At 42.4% G+C, this 20,050-nt stretch overlaps 2 protein-coding genes across 6 annotated transcripts in view; both read left to right on the forward strand.

The window, feature by feature from the left end:
• Positions 1-20,050, forward strand: part of KCNS3 (potassium voltage-gated channel modifier subfamily S member 3) — a 444,844-nt gene that overhangs the window by 193,725 nt on the left and 231,069 nt on the right. The gene's annotated exons all lie outside the window — the stretch shown is intronic.
• VSNL1 (visinin like 1) overlaps positions 4,771-20,050 on the forward strand; it is a 76,628-nt gene continuing 61,348 nt past the window's right edge. The window contains exon 1 of one of the 5 annotated variants that reach the window (XM_085218065.1): positions 4,771-4,910. The gene's annotated coding sequence lies outside the window, so the exon portion shown is untranslated. Of the gene's footprint in view, positions 4,911-5,305; positions 5,481-20,050 lie in introns of those variants that run through there. The other 4 variants (XM_085218067.1, XM_085218064.1, XM_085218066.1 and 1 more) reach the window with 4 other exon arrangements.

The following is a 20,050-nucleotide window of genomic DNA, read 5'->3' on the forward strand; positions in this document are numbered from 1 at the left end:
CAAAACTACGTGACCAATTGGACTTCATGGGAATTGTTTTGTATATGCAGGAGTTCTGCCCTGAGCTAAATGGCAAAGGAAGCACGATGCTATGTTTAGGACATTTGTAGAAAATGAAATGCTTCTAAGTTTTGTCATTCCTATCCTTCTAAACAATCATTATTTACTTGAAGCTTACACTACTCAGGTCCAAAATGTCAACCTTTTATTTCCGCTTGAGCAAATGCTCACTTGAGAAGAACAACCAGAGCTTCTGTAGGAAACAGTTTACTGGTGTAAAGCCTGGGCTCATGCCATTTAGCTTTAGGCACTTTATTTACATGCCTCAATTTAAGTATATTTTTTCTTCACTCCCAGTAGCCAGATTTCTGGTCTGATTTACTCTTTCAGTGCTTTTTTATTTCCACTGATACCAGAAGCAATGCAAGGAAATAGGAAATTAACTTAGCTATCAAATTCAGGTATCTAAAGTTAGGCATTGCATGTACTCCTCAGTTGTAAGTACATTACATAACAGCAGAGATGATGTTACATAAATGATATCTCTTCACATTTCATTCCATGAGACTGAGAAAACGAGGACTAACAAATAATCTGACTAATTAAAAGAATGAATTGTGAATTATTTGGTTTGGCACATTAAAAAGTTATCTACCTACGTAAAATAATTTTATTTCATACAGAAGAAAATAATGTACTTATTAGTGAAGCACATTTTATTCTATTTTCTTAGGGGTATTATTAAAAAATGGCTGATATGAATGTGAAAGATAAACTTACGTACACATAAAATACATGTAGCACATTACAGAAACAAGGCAATCAATCTACAGTTGTTTTGAAACTGATCATCTTGGTCACTAGCACTGTTTTCAATTGAGTACGAAGGATCTCACCCTTTTCTAACTGCAGTGTGTTGCAGCAGCTTCATTTAATCATAAAGCAGCTCTCTTCTGCCAATCCCTGCAGCCGCATTGCTGCTTCCAGCTCCCTATGTAACAGACAAGTAGATTCCAGCGTGCAGAAATGGCACGAAGGGGGCACAGAAAGGAGAAAGGAAATGTCTCCTTCAAAAGGCCTGGCAGAATAAGAAGTCTACAGTTATAGATGTAGATACACTCAAATTATTTCTCATTGCAGTTATTCTGCAGTTGATATGTACAATACATAGATGTCACTAATCAAAGAACCATATAACAATCAGCAACTATGTAAGCAAGCATTAGGAAGCATTCAGCATGAGAGGGGAAGAGAAAATGCAAACTCTGAAATGGTATTCTGCAATTAGATTGGTTTTTCTAAAATAGGAGGGCATGCAAAAAGAAAAAAAAAAACCATAATCTTATTACCAGTAAGCCACCTGGCAAGATAGTGACTTCTCTCAGAGAACGCTGTGCCTTTTAATAGTGAATTCTCTAAAGCGAGGAAGGGAGAGAAAATAGGAGAAGATCCTCAATTTCATTAGATTTTGAATTTCCCTCTGGAGATGCCTACCTCCCTTGATAAGAGCAGAAGTACAGAGCATCACTTGGCTTCTTTCAAAGGCATAGGCACACTGTTCAGCATTCAGTGCTGAAAGCTTAAAGGAAACCCCTGTAAGCCATCAGAGGCTGTAAAAGGAGAATACACCTAGACATGCATGCTATTCATTTGTATGCTAAGAATTATTACATTTATACTATTCAGTGTTATGCTAAAATAAACTCTGATACACATAAAGTAGAAAATTTTGGGTCAGATCCTGACTTTGTTGAAATTGCTGTAGCTCCATTATGAGCAATCTGCTCTTTAGCTTCAAAACAAATTTAAAGTTGCTAAATGGCAACAATTAGTTTCATTTGCTAAATCCAAAGAACTGAATAGCAAGAAAATGAAAAATCCTACAATTATCTATATGATAAACAAGCAAGATGATCTAATTCTCTGCAGACTAACATACAATATTATCATTTACATAGATTAAAAATGAATGTGAAGTGACTGAAAATGCCAATGGTCTGAACTAGTAAAATTTCACACCCAGCTAACAAAAGCCTTCAGTAACTGCATAAGGTACAAGACAGCACAGTGTGAGACGTATCATAAATAGCATGAATGCCGGCAGTGCCATTATTTCCTTTTGAATGATAACCCCACGTATGGCTTATTAGGCAACATTTATTACATTGCTGACTTATGTCGAAATGAAGCATTTTCATGGATATTTTAGACTGAGCAGTAATGCAAGGAGTTTTTATTTACATTTAATTTCTGAATAGGCTTGTGTGCTGCATTGTTACTGCGGTGCAGTACATAAAAACACAAAATAAAGTCTTCTAGAATTATTAATAGCTTACATGTTTCTCAAACCATGTACCATGATTTCAAATGCACTTGAAAATATAAGTAACCTGAATTTATGAACAAATATCAAAATGTAGATAACAAAAATCATACATGAAAACTCACTACATACTATCATCTGCTTGAACTACACTTTTTCATAGTAGGTGGAATTTTTTCCACTGAATGCCATGGAAAAAAGAAAAAGCCACATGAGAAAAGTTTTATTTATAGGTGCTTTATCTCTAATGTTTAAAAATAAAGCCTACGCTTCTCTCTTTGGGGGGAAGCAAATGCTCAGCATCTCCTTGAAATACATGCCCCTCAACGATACTGACAGACATGTCATGTATAGGTGACAGTCATGCAGCAGACAACCCCAAGCTAGCTTTCAGCTAGCTGAGATATTGCCACCTCGGTAGCTGTGAAAGAATGAAACAGCAGTAAAATCACCTGAGATATGAAGGAAATACCCAGTCCTGCAGCCAGCAGAGAGCTCTCTGAGCTTCAGAGAGCAGAAGATTTATTAGAAGATGGGCTGAAGTCATGCAGTCACTGCAGTATGGGCACAACCAGAACAGGTCACGCAGGAGAGATGGTACTGTGATGGCAAGAGGCAACCACACAAAGAATGGAATAAGAGACTGAAAATATGTGGGAACAAAGTGGTTAAAACATAGCAAGCAGATGCCACAGCACCCTATCTTTCATTATGCTAAAGATGATTATTAATGATCTGGCAGGCAGAGCAAGCAATGAGGTAGTAAATATGGAGATGGCACTAAACAATTTAAATTAATCAAGATCAAATAAAGCAGGAATTTCAAATAGTTGGTGAGGTGCATCACTTCCTAACTGTATGCTTGGATGCAATCTCAATTTTTAGCATTTTCAGGCTGCATTTTTGCATATGCAGAAAACTGAAAGAGGAACTGAGGAAAAGAAATACTTTGGAAAATTTAAAAAAATATATACAAACTTAAAGTTGGAGTCATAGAAAATCCCAAGTTGGAAGGGACTCATTAGTTCCAATTCCCATTGAGTCCAACTCCTGGATCCACACAGGACCACTCAAAAATTGGACCCTATTTCTGACAGCATTATCCAGACACTTCTTGAACTCTGGCAAGCTCAGTGCCAAGAGCACTGCCCTGAGGAGCCTGTTATTGTCTCATTGCACAACGAGTTAGTAATTTTTCCTTATCGGAGAAGAATAGCTTACAAATTCAGTTATCTTTATTAGCAAAGTAAAAATACTGTCTTCCTGTGCATTTGTACAAAACCTAACACATCACTTTGTGTTGTAATTGAATTGAGCATTTCACCATTAAACCAAATTTTGTTACCATCTATCATGTGTCATGCATATTCATGATTATTTTTTTCCTGAAATAATGAGTACCATAATAAAATTGCGCATGATTTGCTCCTTTTCTTAATATACACCATTATTTTGCCTTCATTTCATTTCTTTGCTGTATACATCTGCTTCGTTTAGCATTACTCTTTGGACACGCTAAATATACTTAATTTACGTACTGTAAACAGTCAGTAGCAGAACTCACAGTGCGTAAAAGTAAATATTTACGTATAGCTTTGACACGGAGAGGGCCTAGCAATAGGTTATATGTTGTACAATGTTATTAAGGCTTACTATCACTATTATAGCAGTAGTGACAGCAAGGGAAAGGCTAGATGAGCTGGGTTTTATATCGAAGGGCAAGATCAGTGGGGCTGCATATCACAGGGCAAGATCGGTTGGGTTTTATATCAAAGGGCTGAGCAACATTAGACCAGTCTAAATATCTAACATTAACTTCAACGCTATTTTAAGAGGCTTGTGGAAAAGAGCCATGGCTGAAAGCGCTGACTGTAATGCAAGATGGTGCCTCCATGTGTGCACGACGGCCGCAGCGGCGCCGGGCACAGGATCCATTGGTCAGAGCACAGCCTGTAGCACGAGCTGTGTCCTCACACGTGTGCGCCAGGTAGAGGGGCTCCAGCCATGAGGGGACAGCTGCCGGTGGCGGTGCAGCACATGGCAGAAGGCACACACACACATCAAGCCTCCCAAAGAAGCCCGCATTTGGCCACAGCACACCGGGGACTATCGGGAACAACCTGAAGGCTGGGGACGAGACGGCTGGAGGCTCTTAAGGGGCCATTTTACCCCGTCAGTGGGACAGACCTCGTGCACCCGCGTCGGTCTGTGAGACAGCAGGTGCTCGTAACGCTGATACCAGCGCTGCCCTGCGAGGGTACCAGAGGCGGCCCCTCGGGATGCCGGCCCCCTTCCCGTCGCCCCCACACCACACCGCGGGGCCGCGCCTTCCGCGCGCTCTCCCTTTCCCTCCCGCCCGCGGCGGCCGCGCGCATGCTCGCGGGCGGCGCGTGCGCGGGGCCGGCGCGGGGCGGCGGCGGTCTGCAGTGCGGGGCGGGCGGGCGGCGCGGGGGCGCGCACTGAGCTGCGGCGCGAGCGGTGCGGGCGGGCGCGCAGCGAGGCGCCGTCCCTCCGGCCCCAGCACCCCGGCGGGACCCCGCGGCTCCAGCGCCCTCCTCCGCACCGCCGACCGCTCCCAGCGCCGTCTGTAAGTGCGTCCGGGGACCGCGGGCCGGGGCAGCGGTGCGGGCGGGATGCGGGACGCGGGACGGAGGGGGTCGCGTTGGCGATGCTGCGCCCCGAGGGTGCGAGGTGCGGCGGGCGCGGAGCTACCCGAGCGGTGCGTTCCGAGGGAGCGAAGCGCTCGTTCAGTTCCCAGTGAAAAAGAAACAAATAATAAAAAGAGAAAACCCACGGTGAAGGAGTGCGGGGAGCGGAGCAGCCCGCAAGGTCACCGCGCCGGCGGGGAGGAGGGAGCGCTCCCGACCCTCGCGATCGCGGAGCTCGCACCATCCGTCAGAGGATTTTATTCTTATCGTTTCGATTGCTCCTGAACGCGCTCGGGTGTTGGGGCCGGAGGTGGGTGGGGACAGCGGTGCTCCGCGGTCCCGGGCATTTCCCACCCGAAGGCGTGAGGAGGAGGAGGAGGAGGAGAAGGAGGAGGAGGAGGAGAAGGAAGGCGAGGAAGGAGGAGGCGCGGGGCGAGAGGTTTTCCAGTTCCAGCGCCCACAACAAAGGAGCCCGGGCTGAGGCACGGCGTGAGCGGCTTCGGAGGGCGGTGAGGGGGGTGCGAGGCGCGCAGCCCGACGCGGGGCTCTACGGGGCGAGCGCGGGCGGTGGGGGAGCGGGGCCGGGGGCAGCGCTCGGGGGCGGCCGCGGGGAGCGGGCAGGGCACGGCGTTGCGCTGCGGCGGGGACGGGGCCGTGTGCCCGGGCCGGTGCGCCGTGCGGTGCGGTGTGATGCGGGCGCTCCGGTGGCGACGGCTGGAAGCCCCCCTCCATCCCCCAAGCGCTGCTTTCCCTCCCGTCGCTCTCTGCGAGGCTGCCGTGTCCCCTCTGTGCGGGGCTCCCCCAGCCCTCCCCGCCGCTTAGCGCAGAGGGTGTCCCCAGACCACCGCATCCCCCTCCGTGCGGGATGTACCCACCACCACATCCCCACCCTCGGCCGGAGTGTCCCCCTCCCCTCCTCCCCGTCTCTCTTCTCCTTTCCCCCATCCTGAGCTCGGCGCTCTGCCCCCCCCGCCTTGGGGATGGGTATTTCTATGGGAGGGCAGCGCGATCTTATGCAACTGCAGCCCCCCCCAGAGGAGTCCCGTGGAGGCTTTGTGGAGCCGGGACGGGGCTCGGTGCCTTTCCACGGCAGGGAGAACGAGCTCGAGCCTGGGCACCGGTAGGTATACCAGGTACCGGCGGGTACAAACGTACCGGCGGGTAGCGGAGCACTGCTGCCCACAACACCGGGCTTCCCACCTCTCAAAGAAAGGGCATCTCACAAACCTGCCCTTTTCATCACTACTGAAACGTGATTACTCACAATTAGCCGAGTGCAAATATATGAATAAATTCTGCACTGAAGATGTTAACGTAGCAGATGTGCTTAAGAGATGCAGCTGCTTTTGCCAATAATTCCGCCGGCAAAATATTTTTAGTGACATTTTAGAGTGAGTGTTTTTGCAGATAGGCATTCTCGTCCTTCATATATCGGAAAGTTGAGCTCACAGAGATCTCACCACCTCTTACGAAGAGGAGAAAGACACACGTATTTATTAAGCCAGGGCTGATGAACAGAATCCTCACATGCGGAGGAAAATGAGAACGTGAAGAAGCTCGGTCTCTGTGAGATGTGTACGCACTGACTCTTTCAGAATGCACTGCTTGTTTCTATGGCACATCTTCAGATTCACTAGTTTTCACTACTGCCCTTATTCCTGTCTGAATGCTCTTTTTTTGGTTAAAGAACACAGTTCATTTGACAGCATTCATTTACTTGGAAAGTTTTCCAGTATGAGGTTAGCACGGCACTATCCATTTCAGTTTTGTGGACCACAATCAATTTTAATTAAAACTTTAATTACATTTTGCTTCTCCATTCAAACAAAGCACGAAGTGGTCTGGGCTAATGTTGCTGTGAGGGAAAAATAAGGAAACATTCTTAATCTTCATTATGTGTTATTCCTGCCTTTTAATTAAGGACTGAATCCTTATCCTATTGGACTCGAAAAGGAATCGAATCACAAACTTCTGTGGCATAGAACTGCGGTGTTTAATCAGGCTGCTGTCTTCCTGCCCCACACAGACACACTGTACGTAAAATCCCACCGCTGAATTTTGACTTGTTTTTAGAAGTACCCGGTGTTCTGGAACGCCGAGCTGACGTCGCATCAGCAGTAGTGTTGAGCAACACCTGTCTGAGGCGGGCATAGCTTTATGTAACCTCACAACTGCAGAGCAGATGCCAGAGCCGTCACATTTCCCTGGTACATGAGAAGAATCACAGTTGGTGTCACACTGTGGTACCAACCAAAAGGAAAATTGTAGTCGGGACAGAAGGGTAAGGCAAAGTCTCAATGGGCTGGGATAGGGTAGGGCAGGATCTGCTGGCAGCAATTTTGCTGCCTGCATGGGATGACAGCGGTGCGACAAAGCTGGCTTCGGTGCTGCTGGGAAAAGGAACCACATGGTGTAGGAGGTGTGACATCCCGCTGCCAGGGCTGTGCCGGGCTCCCCACCTTCCAGCACCTCTCCATACCGTGTTCCTGCATCACCATTCCTTCTCCTCTTTTCAGTCTGTTGAAGTGGTGTAGCCCTCCCGACATTTCTTGCTTTCTCTCCATGTAGCTGCGAGAACGTTCTAGATCTAAGAATGCAGATTCTTTTTAACAGGCACACGAACGTGGTGAGCTTTGCTACGGAGCTCCCAAAATTGTTTACTTGTCAAGCTGTTTGTTCTGGTTTTGTTTTTCAGTTTTGGAATTCTAATTTTATGCCTGGCTGCACCGTGCATTCCTGCGTATTTTTGTGTGTTGTATCTGAGCCTTGCACTCCTTTAGGGGTTCAGTTCCACAAATGCTGCAGATTCCCTTGGATTTCCAGAGGTTTGTGTCTCTGGGGCAAATAATCCTGGCTCTTCTAAATGTGAGTTAAACATCAGTGTGCACTAGTTGGAATTACAGTCAGAAGGTTTAAAATGTGATAGGTACTTTTGATTTTAAAATATATACTATGGGAAACATAGCACTTACCACAAGAAAACCATCTTGTCTCTGATGTAAAATATTTTCACTACTGGTCTTTATCCCTTCCTTGTTTAATGTATATTGTTTTCCTAGTGTGGGTAGTACCCACCCTTTGTTTTTTAATAGTGGTCCAAAAGGAAGATTGTTTCGGAGCAGTTTGATTGCCTGTGGATCGTGCCCTTCCAGTTTTGTCAGACACTCATAGATAACAACTGTGCGTTCTTCCTGCATTATTCCTCATGCCTAATTGTGGTTCAGACTTCACTGTAGCGAACTAGACCATTTAATCTGTTATTTTTTTCTTATGGGTCCCCATTACCCCTGTCTGCATGCCTCTTGCCGTCCCATACATCCTTTGCCTTTTTTTCTTCCTTCCCTTGGAGTGTAATTTTGTTTCTTCTCCACCCTTCATGTGCAGTGCTTGCATCTTTGGATCCCTTTCCTTTACCAATAACGTTCTTCTTAGCCCTTGGGAAGAATTGTGACTTTATCACTTCTGTACGTGGCATTGCTCAGAGCAGTGCCTGCTACGAGAGCTCAGCAGGAGCAGGGAAGGCAGTGAGCATGTGCAGTGCTGTGGGATGCTGGGATCCAGCTGTGCTCCATCACGCTGAAGCGCTTTCTCGCTTTAGCTCCAGCTCCCGTCTTTATTCATCAAAAATATCTCATCCTTTCAGTTTTATACTAATGCTGTAAGGGTGATAGCCATAATCCTTTTCAAAGATAACGAAACACGATAGAAAGGATACTTACTGTGAAAAACATAATCTCCAGGTAGTGCTTCAAATCCATGTGGCTTTTTACGCTATTATTTAAGTTGCAAAGAAGATGCATTTTTTAATTTGTGTTTTAAACTTACGTGGATGTTACCTACAGAATCTCTGCTTTTTTTTTTTTTCCATATATCTTTATGAATATGATCCAACAGACAATAATACACACATACAAAAAAAATAAAGTCAGGTTGTTAGAGATGGTATCGTAGCTGAAAGGTGTAAAACTAAGTGGTTTCAAGGAGACAGCTGAAAGAGAAGGAAGAGATACAAATGTCTCAATACTCAATTTCACTGATGTATTTATAAAAATATCAAACTATTCTTCTTCATTATGAGTTCCTTGAGGAGAGTAAAGAACAGAATACATTTTCTAGAAGATCTTGTAAAGGCACCATTAATTGAAATTAACAAGTGTTCATTTGGAGTCGGATAATAAACGCATTGACCTAAAAATGCATTCTGAAACTCTGGTGTCAAGAACAGAGGAAGAAGAAGTATGATAGATCATACTGAAGATTTTCTGCCCTGAATAGACCCCCTCTAAATCAGGTTTTCAAGTGCAGAAATGTACAAATTTAACAGATTATATTATCATTGCCGTAATTGCAGTGTTTTGACAGAGGCAGAGTTTGCCGTGTTCTAGAGTTTGTCAACAGTGTTTTGATTTTAGAAGTCGTGAGAGTTGATAAGCAATCAAGTGGATTTTTAATTACAAAAAATATTTTCCTATGAGGAAAATAAAGACTTTTAAAACAACTTTATCATCAAAGAGCAATTTGATGAGGGATATCTATATGGTCAATATTACACAGCTTCAGAATGGGGGACAAAATACACACAAAGCCAGGCTGTAATAGTGATATTTATAGCTTTTAGAGTAATATACATGAGATACTAAACTTGTTAATGAAAATTACTTTTAATCACTTTTGACTTATGGCTGATTTACTTTCAAAAAGATGATGATTTTGGAACAACATCAGTTCTGTGCAGCTCTGCTGCGTCGTCTACCTAATGGGATGTGTGTACCTATTTCTCCTGTCTGCAAACAGATCTTCTCAATATGAGAACACCTACAAACTGAGATCTGTGGCGGTAACGCAAATGGAATAATGGCACAAATGTTTTTTTTTGTTTTGTTTTGTTTTTTGTTTCTTTAGTAGTGGAATTTTGTTTAACTCCTGACGCGTTGAATCAAACAGTTGAATACCCATCAGTGGGATTACCTTGATTGTTCACTTTGATGAAGACTATATTCCCAGCACTGTAGAAGTAAAAATGTATACTCAGGAAGAAAACAAGCTGTGATGATAATTTACAGAGCTTTTAGACTAATAAATATAAGACTCTAAAGCATTTGATGAAAATTGCTTCTATTTTAACTTGGAGCTAAATATGAAGCTCAGACAGATGAAAGGTTTTGAGTCCATGAGTGTTTAACTCTGCAAGGAGTAATGAAAATTGTAACCAAGTGTCCAGCACAGCCCATAACACTGACTCACTGATATCCATGTGTAGTCTCTTAGTCATGATCCACATTCTTTTTTTCTTTTTTTTTTTTTTGGGGGGGGGAGAGGAAATAAATCAGTCATTGATTTATGAAATTATGAAAAATGATCACGGTTCCCCTTAAGTTGTAATAGCTAATTATCCTTGGTGTGCACCTTGCATCTTACCTCTGGACTTTGTTACCATTTCTTGAGCCAGTGCCTCCCTGAAGCAACTGAAAGGCAATCACTTAAATAGGTCATCTCTTGAGCCAGGTGTCTGTACGGGACCTGAGACTTGATTTTAGCATCTAAAAATAATGCCACAAAGGCACTATGTTACTGGAAATGTTTGTGGGTTGGATTTTTTTGTTGTCGTTGGATTTTTGGTTTCTCTTTCTTTTAAATAAAAGATTAGTGTTCCACTTTGAGAACATTTTTACTCAAAAGTAGATATTAAATCATTTGCCATGAAATGGAATTAAATGGCATTGAGGAGAGCTGAATAATACCCTTTCAGTGGACTGCATTTCAGAATATCTGTGTATTTAATTAAACTTTATTCAGAATGGAGTCATCTAAAATTAGAACATCTTGTTTATAAAAGCTAGTAGAATACAGCACATTTCTGCGTACTCTTATCAGCTATATTTAGAAATATAAAGTAACTGGAGACTCTTAGAGGATGAAATTGTGGATATTAGCAGTTTGAATTAAAACGTTCTTGCTTTTTAATAGAATTTGGCACACATAAAAAATGGTTATTAAAAAAGTTAATAAAAATAAACATTTTTACAAGGCTTTGGCACTGTAAATAAAATCTGCTTGTGTAATGGATAATGCTGCAAAAACTTATTTGTGTCAATATTGCTAATGTCCAGCACATATCCAACTGACATCACCATAACTGACAGACTTTCTTTACAACAGAACATACACTATACTTTTGGAGGCCGTTGTTTTTCATTTTAAATGTACTTATTTTTTTCCAAATGATACAAGTAAGTGCTGACATTCAGGACACTGGACATCTTGGAATACCTATCCTGAAGAGGATAAAGATTTCAGTTTGAAAATGCAGCAGTCTGTGAAGGAGTTTTTGTTTGATTAGTAAGACATCAAATCATACTGATGATTTTTGCAAATCCAGCTGGTTTATACAACAGAACTGTATCTTCAAATAAACTCTTAACTAATTTTGACTTGCATTTTTCACTTCTATTTTTTGCATCTGTCTGACGGATAAGTAGCCGTGTATCTGATCACACTGCTCACCTTATAAGGGCAGAGGGTGCTCAGCAGCGTGCTCCAGCAGGCATGAGAACGTACAAAAGGTTAGCATGCTTTTGGATTTGAAATCAGACAATTATATGTTTTACCTTGTTAAAGCTCCGATTTATGCACCCTTAACAGAAGAGGGTCAAGGAGTCACAAACTGTTTTTCCTGTACAAGTAGATAAGATATGCCTGCCTGTCAGTGATCTTCTGATGACACAGCTGTGTGACTGAAATGCCACTGTGTTTAAGGGAGCTGCCAAGGCTCCATATCCCTCCTCAGGTATGGTAAGTAGGTCAGCTTAAAGATAGCTTTTATCATTTTTAATTAAAAAACAAAACAAAACATTTACAAGAGCTGTCTCTTGCTGTGGTACACATCAGGCAAATGCTTAGCTATTTAGCTCCATGACATTTTTAAATTTAATTGTTATCTAGGGAAATAGGAGAATTGGAAGGGGTTATTATTATTTTTATTTGTCTCCTGTGCCTACCACAGATAGGTGCTACTGGACCACAGATCTATAAGTGATATCAGTTTCTGCATGGTTAAAGGGTGAACATAACTCATCCAGGCTTCCCTCTCTGTTGTGTGAGAGTGTAACCCTGAGGTGTCAGCAGGTGCTAACTCTGCCTTACCTTATCTCATCCTTCAGCTTTCCCTGATCCCCTTTTTTCCTCTCTCTCTGGCTCTGCTTCCTCCCTGCGGTAATTCTGCTCCATCAGTCCCTGCTTGCTGAGAGGCTCCCAGTCCTTCCCGCTGCCTGGCGGTGCACACTTCATCACGATGCATGCCTCCTCCATTTTGGGCATTTTAACTGTGTTTTTTTTTTATTACTGTTATTTTGTGAGCTTTGTAAAAAAACGATCTGGCCCTTGTAGATGTTCTAAGAAGTGCAACTGTATGTTTTTACAGCCCTATAACGTTAAATATTTACATTAAAATTTCAACAAAATATAGGAGGTGTAGTAACTACACTGCGCAGAAAGATAAGATGCGTATTCAGGGGCTTCACAGGGAGATTGAACCAATCCATGTCTGATAGCAGTGGCTGAGTCCATATCCTTCAGAGCTTATTAAGGTGCATTTAATCTGCAGTCATGCTGTGAATGAACTATGCTGACATACTCCAGTATTAGATGTACCTGCAGCAAGCCGGACACATCAGTACAGCGCTTAGCACGGCTTACGTACTCAGGTCTTCAGCCTCTTCAGCCTGTCCTTCAAGGGGTTTTGCAGCCTACACTGCCCTCTGCTTTGCCCTGACGGGGCTGCTCCCAGTGCCAAAGCCAGCAGGACTGCAGTGCAGACAGACCCTAGAAGACATTATGCACAGCTGGGTCTGCATCCAGATGTCTCTAGACTGATATTTTCAAAGAGGTCTTTAAGAAGGCACAGTGCAATGTGAGCAGATGTTGAGTACAGCTGTGTTCCTGCTGTGTGCCTGTCTGCTTTGTCGAGTGAATCACAGGCTTCAGTGCCGCAACTCTCTATGTCTTAGTGCAAGGTCCAATATGTCACTCCTGATAAATCTCTGTAGTGGGGTGTCACGTCCTGTGCATGGCATCAGAGCCTGTTTGTACATGCTTTTGTTTTATTTTCTGTGTTGTTTAATTACAGGGTAGGAAGATGTGATGTAGGAGGCTGCTGAATTATTATAAAATTTTCATAACGTATTCTTCAGATATAATTCCTGTTGTTATCAATAATCAGATGTACATATCATTTAAAGCTGTAACATCTATGCTGTTCATCTGCTGTTTTTAGACAAGAAAGAGCTGGGCAACACTTTTTTTTTTTTACTTAATTGCTATGTGATCTATTGCTGTAGAACCTCCTTCAAAGATTTTTCACTGAATGTAGGGTAGTAATATGCAACTATAAATGAGAAACAACAAGGGTGTGGATTGTTGCATGAGGAATCTGCAGTAAACATAAAATAATAAAGTATTTTGTTTTTCAGCATCAAGCATCTTTTCTTGCTGTTGTTTTAATGTTAGTGAAACAATTTAAAATCAATTGAAAAAAAATGTCCTGCAACTTCATCTGTTTCAAATATGTGAAAAATAACTGTGTTTGACTGTGACTTGAGTTGTAGTGGATACCTTATGTTTCTGATTAGGCAGAAGAGAAGAGAGTAAGATATTTTGAAAGTTCTACTTCTTCCCTACAAATTACATGGGGTTCAGGACAACAACATGTGTGTTACCCATTCCTTCTCAGTTCAGTGTCCTATTGCCAACAGGAACGTGTTATTGAAGATTAACTACAATATATCAGTGGTGTCAGCTAATCTCCAGATAGAAGAAATTATGTCCTGAGCCACTAAAACACTTCTGCACGTGACCAGATTGAAATGCACAGGGAAATCTATTGGTTTATACTCACAGAGTTGACTACAGATGTAGGTGTAAGTGTTCAGCAAGCTGGTAGCCTGAAGGAGATGAAATTTGGGGAAAAAGAGCAAGTGTGATTGTGAATCATGCCAGAGATGTAGGCAGGATGGGATCTGTGAGGATTTCAGTGCTAGGGAGATGGAGTTGAAAATGAATCAGTAAGGAGGAGGGAAGTGAGCACAGATACTTAGGAAAGGGAATAGGATATCATTAGTTGATAGCAGAGTGTAGAGGTGTCAGTATCTAGGGGAAGCTGCAAGACTGAGGCGTGGAGAGCCTCTCACAAAAGGGGTGATTAATTTGAAATGTGAAGCTACAACAGTTTGAACACTTCTCATGACTTTGTAGATGCTGTGAGAAAAAAACGTGTTGAGAAAATTTGAATTACCAGGAAAAACTGAATTTGGTGAAAATCCAGCCGATTCTTGCTGCTTTTCTCTGAACTGCTTCTTCATAGGCAGTGATGGCCAGGCTCTATCAGAACTGCACTAGACCGAAAGCATCCACTGATCTGGGTGCTCAGAGGATATCTCACTGAGATGAACTGTGATAACTTTGTATATTCGAGATGGGTGTTAAGTGTTGCTGTCGAGGAAGAAGAGGAATCAGGATAGTTTTCAGCCACCTACAAGTAAGTCCTAAGCGTGACCAGAGGAGCTCCCCCAGAGCTGGCTTCTCCTGGCAGTGAGTTCTGTGCGGGCGTAGTGGGATGGGTGCGTTTGGAGGCATTTGGGACATGAAACTAAGCGGGGAGAAGGATTGAAAAGTAAAATGTGAAGTGTTCGCATAACACTTTCTGAGTTCTCTCATATGATTCATTGGTCTTGTGATTAAACTGCTGCTTTTTAAAATCTTGATTTTCCACAGTAAAAAGCTGTTAGTTTGGGGCTCTGATTTTGAAGAATCTAAATGACAAGTTGCTCATTGTTTTGCATTTTGTTTTTATGTGCTATGTAGTTTTTTATTGCTGATGTCAGTTTTGGATGGGATAATACACCTACAGTACTGGCAAATTTATAGAATTTGAAATGCTTTCATTCACATCACATTATATGATGAAGCAGGAGGCAGTAACGAGACTTGGCCCAGAGCCTCTGGCAAAGTAATGGCAGAGGATGGGATCCAAGACCCTGGAATCTTGCAGTGAATTGTCTGCTTTATCGCAGTGCTGTAGTGCAGTTTCTCTTGGGACAACACAGTTTGCACTGCTAATTTGAAAGGAGAAAAAAAAAAAAACACCTCAAAACCCCTATTTCTAGTTGTTACAAGTCATATTGAAAAATGTTGGCATGTGTGTAAGTTTTTTTCTGAAGCTACAAAAGTTTGTCCTATACATCAGTAATGGACCAACTCCTTCTCAGAAGGGTTGCCCAAACAGCTCAGATGTAGTTCTTGTATTATTGTCTGGCTTCTGGATCCGTCAGCAGGAGCTGTCATACAAGAGCTGTTGATGGGGTTATCAGGTTTGCGGTTTAAAAAGAATGATGATGCAGACTTAGAAATTTGGATGGCAGCAGAGTCCCATTGGACTTCTGTTTCTACACTGATCTGTCCCAGCCACACAAATCCCTGGGTGTACATGAGACTTTGGACAAAGAGTTGGTTAAGTTTCTTTGGAGGGTATAGCCCTTTCTAGCAGCAGAACTGGTTAATATCAGATTAAAATCCCTATGAAGTCATCTGCCCATGAAGGAATGGGACCAGTACAGACCTGTTGTCTGCCTGTGACCCATTCCTGAGGCGTATCTTTCCTCATGGCTCTCTGATGCACTCAGCATGAAATTAAATTGGTGTAGTTCAGAAATATTGGCTACCTTGATGCATTTTTACAGAAGCCAGTAGTTTCTGTGCTGCCTGTATGTAGTTCATGAAATAAAATTAAAGCAACAATGAACTAAAAGTGTTATTTTTTTTACTTAAATTTAAATGACCAGGCTACTACCTGTCCAGGCTACTACCAGTTTAATTTTCTATGAAGTGGAAATCAGCAGGTATTTCCATTTTTTCCCAGGTACCTCTGCTTTTGCGGCTGAGATCTGTTGGGCAGTGGTGCAATAGTAAGGATCCACTTGGGTTAGAGCTGATGAGAACATGAATTACAGAGCAGAGATTGGGCTCTTGGATAGCGAGGAGATGCAGAGATCTCTGTTATCTCTGAGTTTTAATTACGCTGGATTAATTACATCACTTTATACACAATTATTGTATCGGGTTTAATTATCACTTTAGCCACAGTCCTTGACATATTTTTTTCGGTTTTATTTTTTTAATAATAAAGTGCAGGTGTCAGCACTCCACTACATATATGAAAATTGCTCATGCACAGATGCTTGTCAAAGTGGGGATAAAAAATGAAGTCCCAGGTCAGTTTCTTATATGGATTTGAACAGTTAGCTTTGTAAAGAAACAGCAGCTGACCTCAGTTGTGTGCTTTATGGCAGAGTATAAAATGGGAGAGCTCTCCTATAATTTATAGCTGCACTCCGCTTTAGACAGGTTTTGTGGCTTTTTCCCTTTGAAATGTGAAGCATTGCCCAGAGATCAGTTTGATGTGGATAAACGGGAACGCAAAAATTTATCAGCAGAGTGCAATAAACCTGCATAACCAGTTACATTCTGCTAATCCGTGGGTTGTGCCTGAGAGTTGTCTCTACAATAAGAGTAGGCAGAAACAGCCATTATGTGTGCTTGTTTGTTTCTGAGGGGAATGGGTGTGACGCTGTTAAGACTGAGACCAGGTAAAAATACATTCTTTTAAATATTAGAGCAGAAGAATAGTGAAGGTACATCTTTTATGAGGAACGGGCCAGAAGTTGTATGTTTCCTGCCTCTTATTTGAAAAATCTCTATTTTTTTTTGGCCAGCTGTGTTGGTGATAGTTACTGCCCAGCTATTATTATGGCAAAACATTTGAAAGTGAAGTCGTTTGAGCACCAGTCATGCTGGCTGTAAGCCAATTTGACTCCATCAGACTCCATCAAGTTGTTATTAAGTGCTGTCAACCAGCTACACATTGAAAAAGACAAAAGATGAAAATCTGCCATGTTTAAGTGTTGGGTATCGAATTTTTTTTCAGCATAGCAAGAATCTGGGGCTTGTACAACAAACTCCAGGTTAGCTGCATGTTCTGAAAGTAGGACTTTACAGCCTGGTTGCTCTTCAGCAAAAGAGTTTGATGGTTCTTTTCTGTTCCTGTAGCTTCAGGCCATTCACTGGAACTTGAGAGCTGTAAGTAAGGTTTTTAAAGGCATGTTATAACTGCAGAGGGTCCTTGCTTGGGCTAGAACAGCTCTACATCCCATGGCGAACTAAAGGGGTTTGGTCACTTGATTTTTTGCTTATTTCTCTGCCTGAGGCACTTCAACAGCATGTACCCTAATGAGCCCCTGCAGTTGTGCTTGTTCTTGGGGCGAAATGAATAAGCAGGAGGAGACGATGTCTGTCAGCACTCCTCTGGGCAGCTGGCATTGTAACCAGCAGGGCAGCTCCCTGAACTGTGCCATTCCTGCAGGGTTTTCCCCAAATCTCCTTTCCACTCGGTCAGAAGAAAATCAAGCCTCAAGGAGCGGAAAAAGCAGAATATGCTTGGTGGAAAATGGCAAACAGCCCTTTCATCTGCAATGTGCAGATGAAACAGTGGTTCAAAAGGAAAGTTATTTTTGAAATACACTCCCCAGAGTGGTGCTTCCTCAACCTGTCTAAATTTTTCTCAAAACTGATCAGATGGTTTCTTCTGGTTTTGTGTCAGGTGATAACCTCATGTGCTTTCTGTAGTGAAGTGAATAACAGAGAGGAGCTCTCCTGCTTCTGATGTTCTTTGTGAAAAGCTTCTCAGAAAAGATGTACACATTCTCTTAGTCCATAAAATTGTAGTTCTCTGGAAGAGAATTGTCTGTGTTATCAAGGTGCTTTTCTAAAGAACAAGAAAGGAACGTGAGTGTTATTACTTTGAATTTCTCCGTAATAGCTTTTGTATTTCTTATCCACTGCCTCTTCTAGTCTGAACTAATATTCAATTATAGGTATGTCTGTAGTGATTGAATCATTAGAAGAATTTGGAAGAACTACAGAAACTTGAAAGCCTGCAGTTATCAAAACAGTGAGAGCCCGGGATAGCTCTGTATATGGAAGAATAGAAAGCAAAGCGTGAGACTGAAACCAGGACTTCTTAAATGGGCTGACTACACAGAGCATTCCTGCCCACAAAATCCAGGAGGTAATTACCTGGCTTAATCAGGCACAAATGAAAGGCTGCCCCAGGAAGAAATTACCTCATCCTGGGCTTGGAACAAAGACAAACCTTCCTGGGCTTGAGAAAGGTGTATTTACCTTTCTCAGGATTCCCATGCTGTAACAACCTATTCGTGAGGTGCTTGGTGGTTAATATCTCCTTTTTGTCTCAGTGATGCAATGAGCCTGTATTCATTTTCCGAAAGCTGAGCGTTGTCTGAAATGCCACCGTGTGACCCGTGGAGCTCAGTGCTCAGTCTGTGGAGCTTGAAGGGCAGCCCACACAGTTTCCAGGGTGTAGGAAACATTACAAAATGATGACAAAATTGGTGTGATGAAATTAACAGTATTCTCAGGTTACTCTTTATCTTACTTTGAAAACATTACTTTTTATGGGCAGATTTTCCAGTGGGAAATGCTGAATGCAGCTCAGGACTAGCTTCGTCTAGACTTCTACTGACCCTAACTCCAAAAAAACCTCTTTGGCTCCTTGTTTACTGAGGAAAGCTAGAATAAATTCCCCTTTCCCAAGAGGAAGTCCCCACCTGATTCATTGCCTAAGACCTTTATTGCAACTGGAGACCCATATCAGCATTTTCTGATGGATAAATAACTTCTGCCTTACCTACATTTGTATGTAATACCCTGACTTGGGTGTAGCGTTTGTTGGTCACATAATCTCAAGTATTTTAGTTATCTGAGAAGTGCTCTAGCAGTGCACGCTGCAGGTGTCCAGCTGCTGGAGACGGTTTTGCTGTTTCTGTATCAATGTTCTACAGACATTAACAGCGCTGCACTTCAGAGAGAGCTGTAGCCATAAACCAAGAAATGAATCCCGACAGCTTGGCTCAATAGGCTGCTGGAATTGGACAGCTCTGGCTGTACCCACTTGAGGCTCAATGCCAATCTTGTATTTTATCCTGAAATTCCACGAGGAGACACTCAAAATAAACACTGCGATAACAACACTTTGAATTATCTTTAATGCAGTAGCTAGCATCGGTTTCTCTTGAGCCTCTGTGTGGCTTTCTTCATTGAAAATCCATGAAGTTTGACCTTTTGGATACATTTACTTTTATTTATTCGCTCTCTTGAATACAGTGGGAATTGAATGGATGTAGCTGAGAATAGAATGGGTATAATGTAGATGCTAACCTGTTATGACTAAATTGTCCCTGTTAGTCCCATGTTACCCAGTGCCAGCCACTTTCCATAGTGCTTATCTTTTCAGTAGCTTGCTTTCAGGACAAAAAAACCCAACTATAAGATCTGCGTTTGATGTTTTTTAGGAGGAATACACAAAACAACCTGGAAATTACAGGATCATTGCAGGCACCATTGCTGAGATATTCGACTTTTTGTTATGCAAATACTGCTTCTCCCTTCCTGCTTTTGGAAATAAGCTGATCTGCTCATTCTGTATTAAAGCCTAAAGGTGAATGTGATCAAAATAACCAGTTGCCAGGGTCAGTAGAGTCCTTGAATCAGTTTGCTAAATTTAAACTTCAGTGTTTTTCAGAAAGTATATTTCGCAAGAACAGAAGAGGTAGAGTGTGGGATTGGGACAATGCAGATCCATACACGTTGCTGCCAATGAAAGCAAAGCTTGCAGGTCTAATTTTAGGCTTTTCAGCCTTGGTATTCTTCCTTACAACACGGTTATTTTCCATACAATACAAAGCAGTCCTTTTTTCATGTTTTATAAACTGCTTTGGAGAGCAAAGCAAGGACAAAATGAGCATATGTCATAGTTGAAAACAAATCAAAAAACCTTATCTGAGGCTGAGGTTAGCAGCAATCTCATGTCATTTCTATTTTCAGAAGTCAATTCTTTAAGAAAAGCGAGAATCCAGAGAAACCTACTGTAAGATGTGAAGTAAAGAGAGTTATATGGTGCCTGAATAAAGACCATACAGGTTATGAATGGTTTGCTTAGCCCATTAAACCC

The sequence above is a fragment of the Meleagris gallopavo genome, chromosome 2 (genome assembly GCF_905368555.1).
Source record: "Meleagris gallopavo chromosome 2, MGAL_WU_HG_1.1, whole genome shotgun sequence".
NCBI classification, from domain to species: domain Eukaryota; kingdom Metazoa; phylum Chordata; class Aves; order Galliformes; family Phasianidae; genus Meleagris; species Meleagris gallopavo.